This window comes from Ovis aries, chromosome 25 (genome assembly GCF_016772045.2).
Source record: "Ovis aries strain OAR_USU_Benz2616 breed Rambouillet chromosome 25, ARS-UI_Ramb_v3.0, whole genome shotgun sequence".
Taxonomy (NCBI): Eukaryota; Metazoa; Chordata; class Mammalia; order Artiodactyla; family Bovidae; genus Ovis; species Ovis aries.
Genome location: NC_056078.1, coordinates 5453288 through 5466035, shown reverse-complemented (window position 1 = coordinate 5466035; position 12748 = coordinate 5453288). Strand labels below are relative to the sequence as shown.

Below are 12748 nucleotides of genomic sequence, written 5' to 3'. Positions count from 1 at the left end.
GAGAAAGTTAAAACCCAGGCTGGCAGCAAGGGAAACCTAGGATGATTAAAGAAAACAAGATAATAACTTTTGGAAAAGAACAAGTGGTATCAGAAAAGAAATGTATGGTCAGTGCATGGCTCAGCTGTGAATAATATGTTGTATTTATGACAGTCTGAATAACAGTTGCAACTATAATAGCAGAATAGGGGGAGATGAAGTGTGCGTGTGTGTGTGTGTGTGTGTGTGTGTGTGTGTGTGTGTCTGCCTGTTTGACTTTGCAGAGGTCTTAATTTTGTCTTCCATGTTAGAAAGTCAGCAAATAATATCTGAAGTTGAAAAAAGTCAAGAAACAACAAAACAAGCGTGTTATTTGGAAATATGGAGGCAAATAGGTGAAGAAGAAACAGCTGAAAGTCACTGCCTTCAGGCAGCAAGAATTAGAGCAAAGAGATGGATGATGTGGTCAGAGGACCACTGCTGTTCTTTGTTACAAACATGTTCAGGGCCATCTTCAATCAGTAAAAAAGAAATTGACTGATAGTGTACTTATTTCTTGACTTTATGGACACTCTGCCTTTAATGTGTTACACCACAAGTACATCTTTGATAAAATAAAAATTATATGCAAAAGAGTAAATGATATATGTTCCAAAGGGCTTTAAATAGATAGTATATGGCATTTGTTAACTGACTTTTGAAAAAATTTTAACTGAAAATCATATTAAACTCATCAGTATCAGTGGCAGCAATATAACTGTTATTCCTCTTTGTGGAAGCGAGGAATTCAGTAATGTCATCTTCCAATGCATCACAGTTGAATTTCTCTGGGATAATCAATGGCATAATTCCCTCCTTCACTCTTTCCATCCTTTTCGTATGATTATCTTCTTTTACATCAAAAAAAAAAAAAAAGGGAGAGGAGAAGGCTCCTTTTTCCAATACAGAAGGATAGCATACAGCTTTTGGTGGATCTGTTGGCCATCACCTTTATGCTTTTGGTGGATCTGTTCATCATCACATATATATTTGTCACATAGAACAACAATTATATAATTGATCAGTGTTTCTGGGTTCTTTCTTTTGAAATACATTCCTTTATTCTGTCACAGGACCCAGGTATTCCATTCAGGACAATTACTAAGGAATTTTCTGAAAACCTCTTTCTACTGCTCTTTGGTAAAATAACTGCCTATAAAATTTGGGAGTCACAAGCTTTTCTCTGCAGGACCCTTTATAGTTTGTTCTGTTATGTTCCAGTCTTTGCTTGTTTATACATTTATTTTTCATTAATTTTGAAATTCTGGTTCATTGAGATATAATTTGTATGCTGCAGAACCCATATTTTTAATATACATAATTAGATAAGTTTTGATAGAGTTTTCCAGGTGGCACAGTGGTAAAGAATCTGCCTGCCAATACAGGAGACTCAGGAGATGCAGGTTTGATCCCTGGATCAGGAAGATCCCCTGGAGAAGGAAATGGCAACCAGCTCCAGTATTTTTGCCTGGAAAATTCCATGGACAGAGGAGCTTGGCAGGCTACAGTTCATGGAGTCACAGAGAGTTAGACACGACTGAGCACAAGTTTTGATAAATGTAAGTTTTGATAAATTCCTGCCTCTAAAGTTGGAGAGATGGACAGGTAAATACAGAGGACCGAAACCTACTGCAGCAGGAGCCCAGGAACAGAAACCTCTGTGGGAACCAGCACTGAACTGTGGCTGACAAATTGCTGCAGGCTCAGTGTGGACAAGTCTAGAGTTAATAACCCCAGGTGAATCCAGTCATTAGGGAAGCCCCACACTTGTGGTGCTTCACCCCCTTGAATGATTGGAGAAGAATCCTCCTTCTTTCAGTAGGTGGAGGGGGAAGAGTAACCATTTTGAAGTGTAGCAGAGTATTCTGTTCTTCTCAACCAAGCCTGCCTTAAGATTTTACTGTAGCCTAAAGTACTGCGATTTTTCCAGAGCCGAATTGACCTGGAGGAAGGGAAATGCCAAACTCCAGTTTGGCTTAAGCCTTCCATGTGGGAAAAGGGACATACCCAATTCCAGCCCATTTCCAGTATTCTGGGAGGTGGATCATAGAGGATCCTGCTGTGATTTATGTCAGAGAGTGTTTTGTCTATGTTCTCCTCTAGGAGTTGTATAGTTTCTGGTCTTACGTTTAGATCTTTAATCCATTTTGAGTTTATTTTTGTGTGCAGTGTTAGAAAGTGATCTAGTTTCATTCTTTTATAAGTGGTTGACCAGTTTTCCCAGCACCACTTGTTAAACAGATTGTCTTTACTCCATTGTATATTCTTGCCTCCTTTGTCAAAGATAAGCTGTCCATATGTGTGTGGATTTATCTCTGGGCTTTCTATTTTGTTCCATTGATCTATATTTCTGTCTTTGTGCCAATACCATACTGTCTTGATGATTGTGGCTTTGTAGTAGAGCCTGAAGTCAGGCAAGTTGATTCTTCCAGTTCCATTCTTCTTTCTCAAGATTGCTTTGGCTATTCGAGGTTTTTTTGTATTTCCATACAAATCTTGAAATTATTTGTTCTAGTTCTGTGAAAAATATGGCTGGTAGCTTGATAGGGATTGCACTGAATTTGTAAATGGCTTTTGGTACTATACTCATTTTCACTATATTGATTCTTCCGATCCATGAACATGGCATATTTCTCCATCTATTAGTGTCCTCTTTGATTTCTTTCATCAGTGTTTTATAGTTTTCTATATATAGGTCTTTAGTTTCTTTAGGTAGATATATTCCTAAGTATTTTATTCTTTTCATTGCAATGGTGAATGGAATTGTTTCCTTAATTTCTTTTTCTACTTTCTCATTATTAGTGTATAGGAATGCAAGGGATTTCTGTGTGTTGATTTTATATCCTGCAACTTTACTATATTCATTGATTAGATCTAGGAATTTTCTGGTGGAGTCTTTAGGGTTTTCTATGTAGAGGATCATGTCATCTGCAAACAGTGAAAGTTTTACTTCTTCTTTTCCAATTTGGATTCCTTTTATTTCTTTTTCTGCTCTGATTGCTGTGGCCAAAACTTCCAGAACTATGTTGAATAGTAGCGATGAAAGTGGGCACCCTTGTCTTGTTCCTGACTTCAGGGTAAATGCTTTCAGTTTTTCACCATTGAGGATAATGTTTGCTGTGGGTTTGTCATAGATAGCTTTTATTATGTTGAGGTATGTTCCTTCTATTCCTGCTTTCTGGAGAGTTTTTATCATAAATGGATGTTGAATTTTGTCAAAGGCCTTCTCTGCATCTATTGAGATAATCATATGGTTTTTATTTTTCAATTTGTTGATGTGGTGAATTACATTGATTGATTTGCGGATATTGAAGAATCCTTGCATCCCTGGGATAAAGCCCACTTGGTCATGATGTATGATCTTTTTAATGTGTTGTTGGATTCTGTTTGCTAGAATTTTGTTGAGGATTTTTGCATCTATGTTCATCAGTGATATTGGCCTGTAGTTTTCTTTTTTTGTAGTATCTTTGTCAGGTTTTGGTATTAGGGTGATGGTGGCCTCATAGAATGAGTTTGGAAGTTTACCTTCCTCTGCAATTTTCTGGAAGAGTTTGAGTAGGATAGGTGTTAGCTCTTCTTGAAATTCCAGCCCAGTCCATTCTTTCCATTCTGTTCCACCTAAGGTGGGGATGGGACTCAGAAGCACTTGTGAAGTTTACCGTCTAGAGATGCAGGGTCACCAAAATACGGAACTAATCACTGGACTGTAGAGTTTCCCTACCCTCATGTATTAATACCATATTACTAAAGGTCTGTTTGCCATACTTCCTTTTACCTCTTACATATCTGGCTACCAAGAAAAAAAATTACAAGGCATACTGAAAAGCGGAAAACACAGTTTGAAGAGAAATATCAAGCACTGGAACCAGACCTAGCTATGACAAGGATATTGGAATTATCAGACTGGGAATTTAAAACAACTATGAGTAGCATGCTAAAGGTGCTAACGTATAAAGTGGACTGCAAGCAAGAACAGATGCACAATGTAAGCAGAGAGATGGAAATTCCAAGAAAGAACCAAGAAGAAATGCTGGTGATTAAAAGCACTCTAACAGAAATGAAGAATGCCCTTGGTGGGCTTATAAGTAGATTGGACACGACTGAGGAAAGAATCTCTGAGTTAAGGATACATCAATAGAAGCTTTCAAAATGGAAAAGCAGAGAGAAAAAAGACTGAAAACCCCCCAGAATATCCAAGAACTTTGGGACAACTACTAGAGGTATAACTAATGTGTAATGGATATACTAGAGAAGAAAGAATGGACTGTAACTAAGAATGTCCCCAGATTAATATCAGACACTAAACCACATATCCAGGAAGCTCAAAGAGCACCAAGCATGATAAATGCCGAAAAACTACACTGATGCATAGTACATTTAAGTTGCTGAAAATCAAAGATAATGACAAAATATTGAAAGATACCAGTGGATAAGAACACCTTGCCTATGGAGGAAGAAAGATCAGAATTACACCTGACTTCTCCTCAGGAACTGTTATGGACTGAACTGTGTCTCCCCCCAGATTCCTACTTTTAAAACCTTAGCCCCCTATGTGATGATATTTGGAGATGGGGTCCTGGGAAGTAGGTTTAGATAAGGTCACGAGTGTTGGGTCCTCATCATGGGATTAGTGCTCTTATATGAAAAGTGGATGGATAAAGGAAAAGGATTTTAAAAAATCTCTTACATCATGGTTTTTCTTTTACTCCTAGCATTTCAGTTTGACTCCTATATATAGTTTCTGTCTCTTTTTTGAAATTACCCATCTGTTTATGAATGTTGTCCATCAATTCCTTGATCTTTTAACACAAATTACAGTTATTTTGAAGTTAAGGGTCTGTAAGATTCTTGGCTTTTTCTTGTCAGACTGTGGACTATACTCTTGTGGACTTTTACATCCGATATGGAAGTATCATTCAGCAGTATTTAGTTTTGTGGAGAACAAGAATAAGACCAACTTTAATTTTTCCAGAATTTTTGTATGTCTTTCTTATCTTCTAAGGTTAGAAAAAAGTAATGGACTATGACCAGACTTGGATCTCTTTCTCTTTCTGGAATGCTATGAACACCTATCATTCTGAAGACTTACAAATAGGTTAAGTTTCTCCCTCTTATTTCTTGATTAATGATGTTATTGCTTGTGTCTACATGACCTCTTTTCTGTTTTTAATATAATTTTGTTTTTGTTTGTCTTTCATGCCTCTTATTCTTTTTTTTTTCATGATCTTTCTGTGTTTTTAAGTGGTCCTTTGTGTTCTGGTGTGGTTTCTAGAGTTTCTCATTCATAATAACAACACATATTTGTTGAGAAATTATGATAAACCAGCAACTTTCCATTTGGTAACAACCTGCCAGAACTAAACCATAAGTCACCGTTACCCCAGACTCACAGGTCTCATTGCGCCCATACCTGACCACATACTGCATTTGTATCACCTGTCTTCTCAGTTGGATGTTTGTTTTGTGCTCTATAGAAAGTGAGCTAGCTTCTGTCAGAAATACTTAAGGCTCCTTGAGCAAATGTATCTAGAGGTCTTAGGTTTAAAATACAAGAAGAGAAGAAAGCAAAACAAAGAATGTTACAGCAATATAACCAGCTCAGATGTCTCTTTCCCCTAGAAAAATATGTTATTGATAGAGTTTTTGATAGTTCTGTCAGGAAGCTTCATCCCAAGGAGCAGATATGAATAGGATGCTTAGGGTAGTGGTTGTCTTTGCTTCATTTTCTTTGCTCAAGTATCCCAACCCGTGAACTGACCAAATAAAACCTACTGCCTCCAGTACAGCAGAGCTGTCCAGGTGCTTGCCAGCCCACAGACGAAAGAGTCCAAGCACTGTGTTGTCTGCCAACCACATGGCCTGCTTCAGCTCCAGCCCTCTCTGGTTTAGTTGATATCAGCAAGGATTTAGTGAGATCTTTTCTTGCTTACTTCCTCAGTTCACTATCGTGTCTCTCTCAAACAGAGAGTGGTAATTTGGATCATGTGTTAGATGTCAAAGTTTTCTTTCAGACTAGTCTCATCTGTAAGATAAGATCTGGCATAAATTCCTTATGCACAAGTACTTTCTCTAGTTCCCAGTATAGATATACGTTTCTATCTTTTTGAATATTTATTGGATATTTAGTGGAGAGGAAAAGCTAGTTTCTTGTGTTCCTTTTTTTAAAAAAAAATGTTTATTGGAGTATATAATGTTGTGTTAGTTTCAGCATACAGCAACGTGAATCAGTTATACATATACATATATCCACTCTTTTTAAGACTCTTTTCCCATATAGGTCATTTCAGAGTACTGAGTCAAGTTCTCTCTGCTATGTAGTAGGTCCTGGTTGATTATTTTATGTTCAATAGTGTTCCCTGTGCTCCTAAGGCCATATTTACTAGCACCTCACACTTCATCTTTCTTTTCAACTATGAGCCACAAGTAGTATCTGATGGAAATATTCTTGTCCTTGGTTGATGGAAATGGGAACATGCAAGCTCTTTGGAACTGAGGCAGAAGCTGAAAGAATCATATTCACTGGTATTCAAAATTTATTTGTTTAGACATGACTTTGCCAGGTGCTACAGAGATATGAAAGGAGAAAAAGTCAAATCTTTCTCCTGGGGAATTTAACATTCATCAAAGATGAGGATGTGCTGTAGATGATCAGAAAAGAGAAAACTTGTCAGAGGAGGTGGCTGTTCAGTGCAACCTTCGAATCTTTTGCCACTGGACCGAGAACCTTCCCATGGGCTAAGTCAAGCATATGAAATGGTTTCATCAGAGTTAGGGATGAATGACCACAGCAGGTGAGGGTATTAACCTACTGATGGTGAAGGGCAGGGATGACTGGATATCTCAGCAGAATGCATCAGAGTTATGGATTACCTTTTAGGCAAGGCTAAAAATGTATGTTTTTTGCCCAGTGAGTATGATGAGCATCTCACTAATACTGGTTACCTGAAAGGAACTTATAGCAAAAAGAGGTCATCAGCTCTAAGGTGCTGAGTGCCATAGATAAGCTGATGGCCTCAGCTGTGAAGGAAACAAGATATTAAAAAGTTCAATGAATTGACTTCCCAAGTCACTCCATGAGTGGTCAGACCGAAAACCTCACTTCCAGATTCTCTGTCAGTGTGTCACTATTAAATCATACCTGCTTACTCCAAACCTTTGACTTATGATGAATGTTCGTCTCATGCATCATGTTTTTGATCAGGTAAGCCTCATTTAAGAGTGAAAAATAATTTATTGGTAATAGTATCATGGTTGAATCTATGGAAGACAGAATATTCTTCCAAACTCAGGATGCTTTCCACAACGGAACAACTCATTGGATTTCTTAGATTAATTTCTAAAGGAGAAGGTGTATGCTCTGAAAAACCCATTTTATTTGACAAGTGTTTTTTGTTTATTTGTTTTATTTTTGGCCCTTCCACTCAGCTTGGAGAGATCTTAGTTCCCTGACTGGGGATTGAACCCAAGGCCCTGCAATGAATGTGCCAAGTCTTAATCACTGGACCTCCAAGGAATTTCCTTGACAAGTGTTCAAGGTTCATTACTACCAGTTCAAATATCATCAAAATTAAAGTACACTCCTGGGATTATGAAATAACTTTTTCTTGCAAAGTTCTTAGAAGGTTTTGGAAACTATTGAAGAAACTGGAATTCAAAAAGATAGAACTCTTTGGGGACTTTTACCTAGCTGTGGGACATTCCCTCACCTCCCCAAGTCCAGTTCCTGCCTCATATCAGAAATTGCTAATTGATGACAGCATTTTTGCTCACTAATGTCAGCAGGGCTCTGAGATGCCCAGACCATATTACAGGCAGCCAGTACCAAGTGATCAGAGCCAGTCCAAGAGATAAAATCTATTTACCATCCTGTGCTGAGACTTTTATTTCTGTGTTCCTTTCTGTTTATGGCATGCCAACAGCTTAAGTCACTGTTGGATCAGAGTAAATAGATTCCACTTTGAAAGCGCACTGCCAACTCTGTTATGGGACTGAACACTTCAAAGACTCTGGGGTTTACTTACATGTTGAAACAGGCTTTTTACCAGGTGAAACTGGGGTTCTTTGAAAGATTTATTTAGTCTCAGAGAGGTATTGACTTTCTTGCTCAGCATAGAACAAGCACGCCTTGTGATAAACAGCATGATCTGTTGTTAGAGAATCTTAATGTTCTATCTCAGTTTTGAAACACCTTTTAGTTAAAAATAGAGCAATTTGCATTTCTCCCTTCTCATTTGTGAGTCCTGAGTATTCTAATGGTCTCAGATAGACTCCTCACTTTAAAAAAATAGCACCTATTAAATGCTGTGAATTGAGTGAATACGTTGAACAAATTGGCAAGGGAATCCTTAGGAAAAAAGAAAAAGCTCACCCACATTCAACCTAACATACCCAGAGCTATAATTCCACTTCTTGTTTAATGATGCTTTTGTTTATGACTTTTATGCTTACACTTTGCACTACTGGAATTGATTTTTTTCCCCTTTTATCTCTGCTGTGCAGTGATAGATTGAAGGGCCCTTGTGAGCAATTTCAGCATGTCAGCTGCCTTGCCAAGGATGTGTTTCTCTATATAGATCTTGATATGTATTTATATCCGTGATCTTTATTATTCTCACTTGATTGAAGCAGATTGAGGGACTGGGGTTTAATATTGTTCTCTGGAATATTAATTAGAGGAAGAAATTTTATTCCTCTTTTAATTTCATATGCTTTTTGACTCATCCAAGATGGTAGCAAGTAACATGTAAATGGACTCCCTCATTGACTTAACTATTTGACAGTGATATACAGAATCAACCAGAATATTTGCTGCCTGGAGAAATGGCTCAGTAGTTAATTAGCTGGGCTTTCTATGTGTCTGGAAAAACCATGATTTCTATTTTTTATTACCCCTTACAAAGAGATTCTATTTTATTGATGGCAGGGGCATCCAGAGGTGGAGGTACATTATTATAATTTAATGTTTCCCAAGCATCATTAACAACCGCTGTGGGAGACTTTGCTCACATTCTTCCAGGTACTACAGGGTTGCAGCTAAAACAATGGCTTTCCCCTGCATTCAGATCTTTAACATAAATATAAAACAAACTCATAGAATAGTTTTAGTTCTGAAATAGACTTTATACATCCCCTATCCCAGCCCCTTCATGTTATTATGTATTTATTTTTATTTTATTTATTTATTATTTATTTATTTATTTTACTTTACAATGCTGTATTGGTTTTGCCATACATTGACATGAATCTGTCATGGGTGTACATGAGTTCCCAATCCTGAACCCCCCCTCCCACCACCCTCCCCATATCATCTCTCTGGGTCATCCCAGTGCACCATTTTATTATTTAAAGTGAGGAAATAGAAATCCATAGAGTGACAAAGAGACTTAACATTACAGTTCCCAAATCTTATGTCTTTTCAAAATCTCACTTCCATGCCCTTCTCCCTAGCACATTTGAAGTATACATATATTTTTCTAGTCAAAAGAACCATTCGCAGGCATATAAGATACCTTGTAGATCCATGGTACTTTAATTTTCAGAATAATTTCCCAAGTGTTTTCTCATTTGTCCTTTTTTTTTAATAACTCCATGTAATACATAAGGAAGGTAATAGCATTTCTATATTCCAGTGGTGAATGTGAACGCAGAGTGCTGAAGCTTTTGCCTAAGGGCACATGGCTAATTCACATTGTTTTTTTCCAACTGTACAATAGATTAGTAATAACTACTTCATATGAATGCTGTCAGAAGTGAATGAAATTAAATTGATAATGTATATAAAGTGCCTAGCTCAGGGATTTTCATTAAATGCTGTGGTGGGCAGGATTCTGAGATTGCCCCAAGACTCCTGCCCCCTGGTGTGCCCACACTGTATCATTTCTGCCCTCTGAATGTGGGTGATCCAGGAGTACGATGAGGTGTCACTCTGTGATTAGTTAACGGCATCTGGCAGAGGTGGAGGGATTTTGAGATGTAACCAAAATCCCTGATCAGTTAACTTGAAGTCAGTCAGAAGAGAGATTATCTGGATGGGTCTGACCCAGTCAGACACGCCCTTTAAGAGAAGATTTAGAGGTCAGAGACAGAAGGAAGAGCAGAGACCCTCCCCCGGGCCAGGAAGAAGTCAACAGTGTTGCAAATGGCCCATGGCGAGGACTGCGTGTCGCGAGGATGGCCTGTCAGATCTCGGGCAGATCCCAGCAAAAGCCAGCAAGAAAATTCAGTCCTACAGCTGCAAGGAAACTGAATTCTGTCAGCCAGAATTGAGCTTGGAAGAAGACCCAAGTCTCAGTAAAACTGCTGCCTTGGGTGACACTGCAGTCTCGTGGATTTCAGCCTGATGGGACCTGAGCAGAGGAACCAGTCACGCCATGCCCTGATGCCTCAGGCAGTACCCCGCAAGATCATACATTGTGCTGTTTAAGCCACTGTTTGTGGGGATTTGTTGCACTGCAGTAGAAAACCAACACAAATGGAAACTATTATTATTAGCATAATTAGTTGATGGTGATGATGTCGATGAACATAATGGTGATGCTGTTAATAGTAATACGTCTGAAAACAAATTCCAAGTTGTAATTCACTTTTATTACTCTAGACTTCAGATTATATTTTATGGGTAGATCCATGTCACTCCTAGCTGCGATGGAGCAGGAATTACAAGTCTTTTAGCTGTCTAGACAGCTAGTAAGGTTGGGCAGAAGGGCAGATGAATATTAGATGAGCAGCAAGTACTTTCTGTCACATTCGCCTCCTAGAAAGTTGAACAAGTATAATTGATCTCTTGGTTTTCCCTGGTGACTCAGCAGTAAAGAATCTGCCAGCAATGCAGGAGACATGGGTTCGATCCCTGAGTTATAGGGAAGATTCCTTGGAGAAGGGAGAGGCAGCCCGCTCCAGTATTGCCTGAAAAATGCCGTGGACAGAGGAGCCGGGTAGGCGCCAGTCCATGGGGTCTCAAGAGAGTCGGACATGACTTTGTGATTAAACAGCAGCAACACATTGGTCTCCAAACCCAGTCACCATTGGTTGGATCCTTAAACTAATGTTGGATGCCCCTGACAGTGGCAGTGGACACTGATATGGGGGGACAAAAACAGGAGGAAGAATGATAGCTCAGTTGTTCAAAATGGACATGCAGTTGCTGAGTAAAGTAAGATCTGGAGTCAGATTTAGATAGGATGTAGAGTTTAAAAGGATCAAATCCAGGACGTGTAGTGAAATCAGCATTGGTAGGATTTGGTGGCCGTCCAGTTTGTAGAGTGGTGGATAGGGAGAGGGGAAGGTGGGTGGAAAAGAATTCCAGGCTTGCGCTATGAGCAGTGGTGGTCCCAGTGGAGATGGAAAACTATGCTAGTCCTGGCCGTGCCAGTGGGAGTCTATCTCCCTTCCAGAATTCTGTGGGCAATATTGTCCTTTTGGTGTTCATGTCGATTCTTATCTATTCTGAATATAATTAGTTCTGTGGGAAATAAAGATATTCCCACAATAAGTAGTACAGTAGAAGCCTCTGTTTCCTCATGTTTAAAATGTGATCCCTGGTTTAAAGATAGGCTATAGTCTGGACGTGACAGTGTATGTCATGAGGCTAGTCCTTGCTTGGTATATCGGTTCTATTTCGCTGATGTTGTTCGTAAGTACTTTTCTTCACCCCTAGTTTGACCATGAGCTCCTAAAGGTCATGACTATGGTTCATATATGTTTCTTTTCATATTCTGTAAAAAGTCCACTGTTGCCTAAAAGATACTCTATAAACTTTTGGATTGAATAAATGCAGATGACAGAGATGAGGGCTATGAGAAGGAAGGTAAATAGCAGTATTTTCCAGAAAGTTTGTGTGTATGTGTGTTTGTGTGCTTATTTATCTATATTTATCTATGTTGGGTGGTTTTGTTTGTTTGTTTAGTCACTAAGTCGTGTCTGACTCTTTGGAACTTCATGGACTGTAGCCCACCAGGCTTCTCTCCTTGGGATTTTCCAGGCAAGAATACTGGAGTGGATTGCCATTTCCTTCTCCAGGGGATCTTCCCAACCCAGGGATCAAACCCACATCTCCCGCATCTCCTGCACTGGCAGGTGGATTCTTTACCACTGAGCCACCAGTCAGTATTTTCCAGAAAGTCTGTGTGTGTGTACTTATTTATCTATGTTGGGTAGTACCTGTCAGTCTTTCTTGCTAGCGAATGAGCTCATTTTCCTCCAGTACCTATTCTTAAAGGTCAAACTGGCTTTTTTTGACCACAGCGTGTAGCTTGTGGGATCTTATTTTCCCAAGTGATTGAAGCCAGGCCCCCTGCAGTGGAAACACTGATTCCTAACCATTAGACTAGCAGGAAAGTCTCATTAAAATAGTCTTGAATTATAAACATATGCTGTTTTTTCACAAAAATGAAAAAAGGTATGAAATAAGGAAAACCTTCTTCAAGGAGACAGTGAAGTCTTACTCATAGTATTTGTTAATGTGATCATTTATTTACTTACTGAAAACATATTGACTGGCTGTTATGAACTAAGCTCATTGTTAGGCCCTGGGGCTGCCCCCTGGGTGTTCTGGGACCATGGGGGATATCAACAGGGCTGCTGTGGGATGAGCTTTGTGGGATGTGCTGGGGGGGCTTTGGAGGTGACCAGTGTACACTCAGAAGTACCCGCTAGTCGCATGGTGACCCATGGCCGTGAGGTATTAACAGAATTTGATCTTTCTGGAACCTCAGGGGCACAGAGTTTCTTT

The 12748-nt window shown here is 39.1% G+C and overlaps 1 protein-coding gene across 2 annotated transcripts in view; it reads left to right on the top strand.

Moving 5' to 3' along the window:
* The window catches only part of PCNX2 (pecanex 2), a 311506-nt gene that overhangs the window by 102135 nt on the left and 196623 nt on the right, over window positions 1-12748 (top strand). The gene's annotated exons all lie outside the window — the stretch shown is intronic.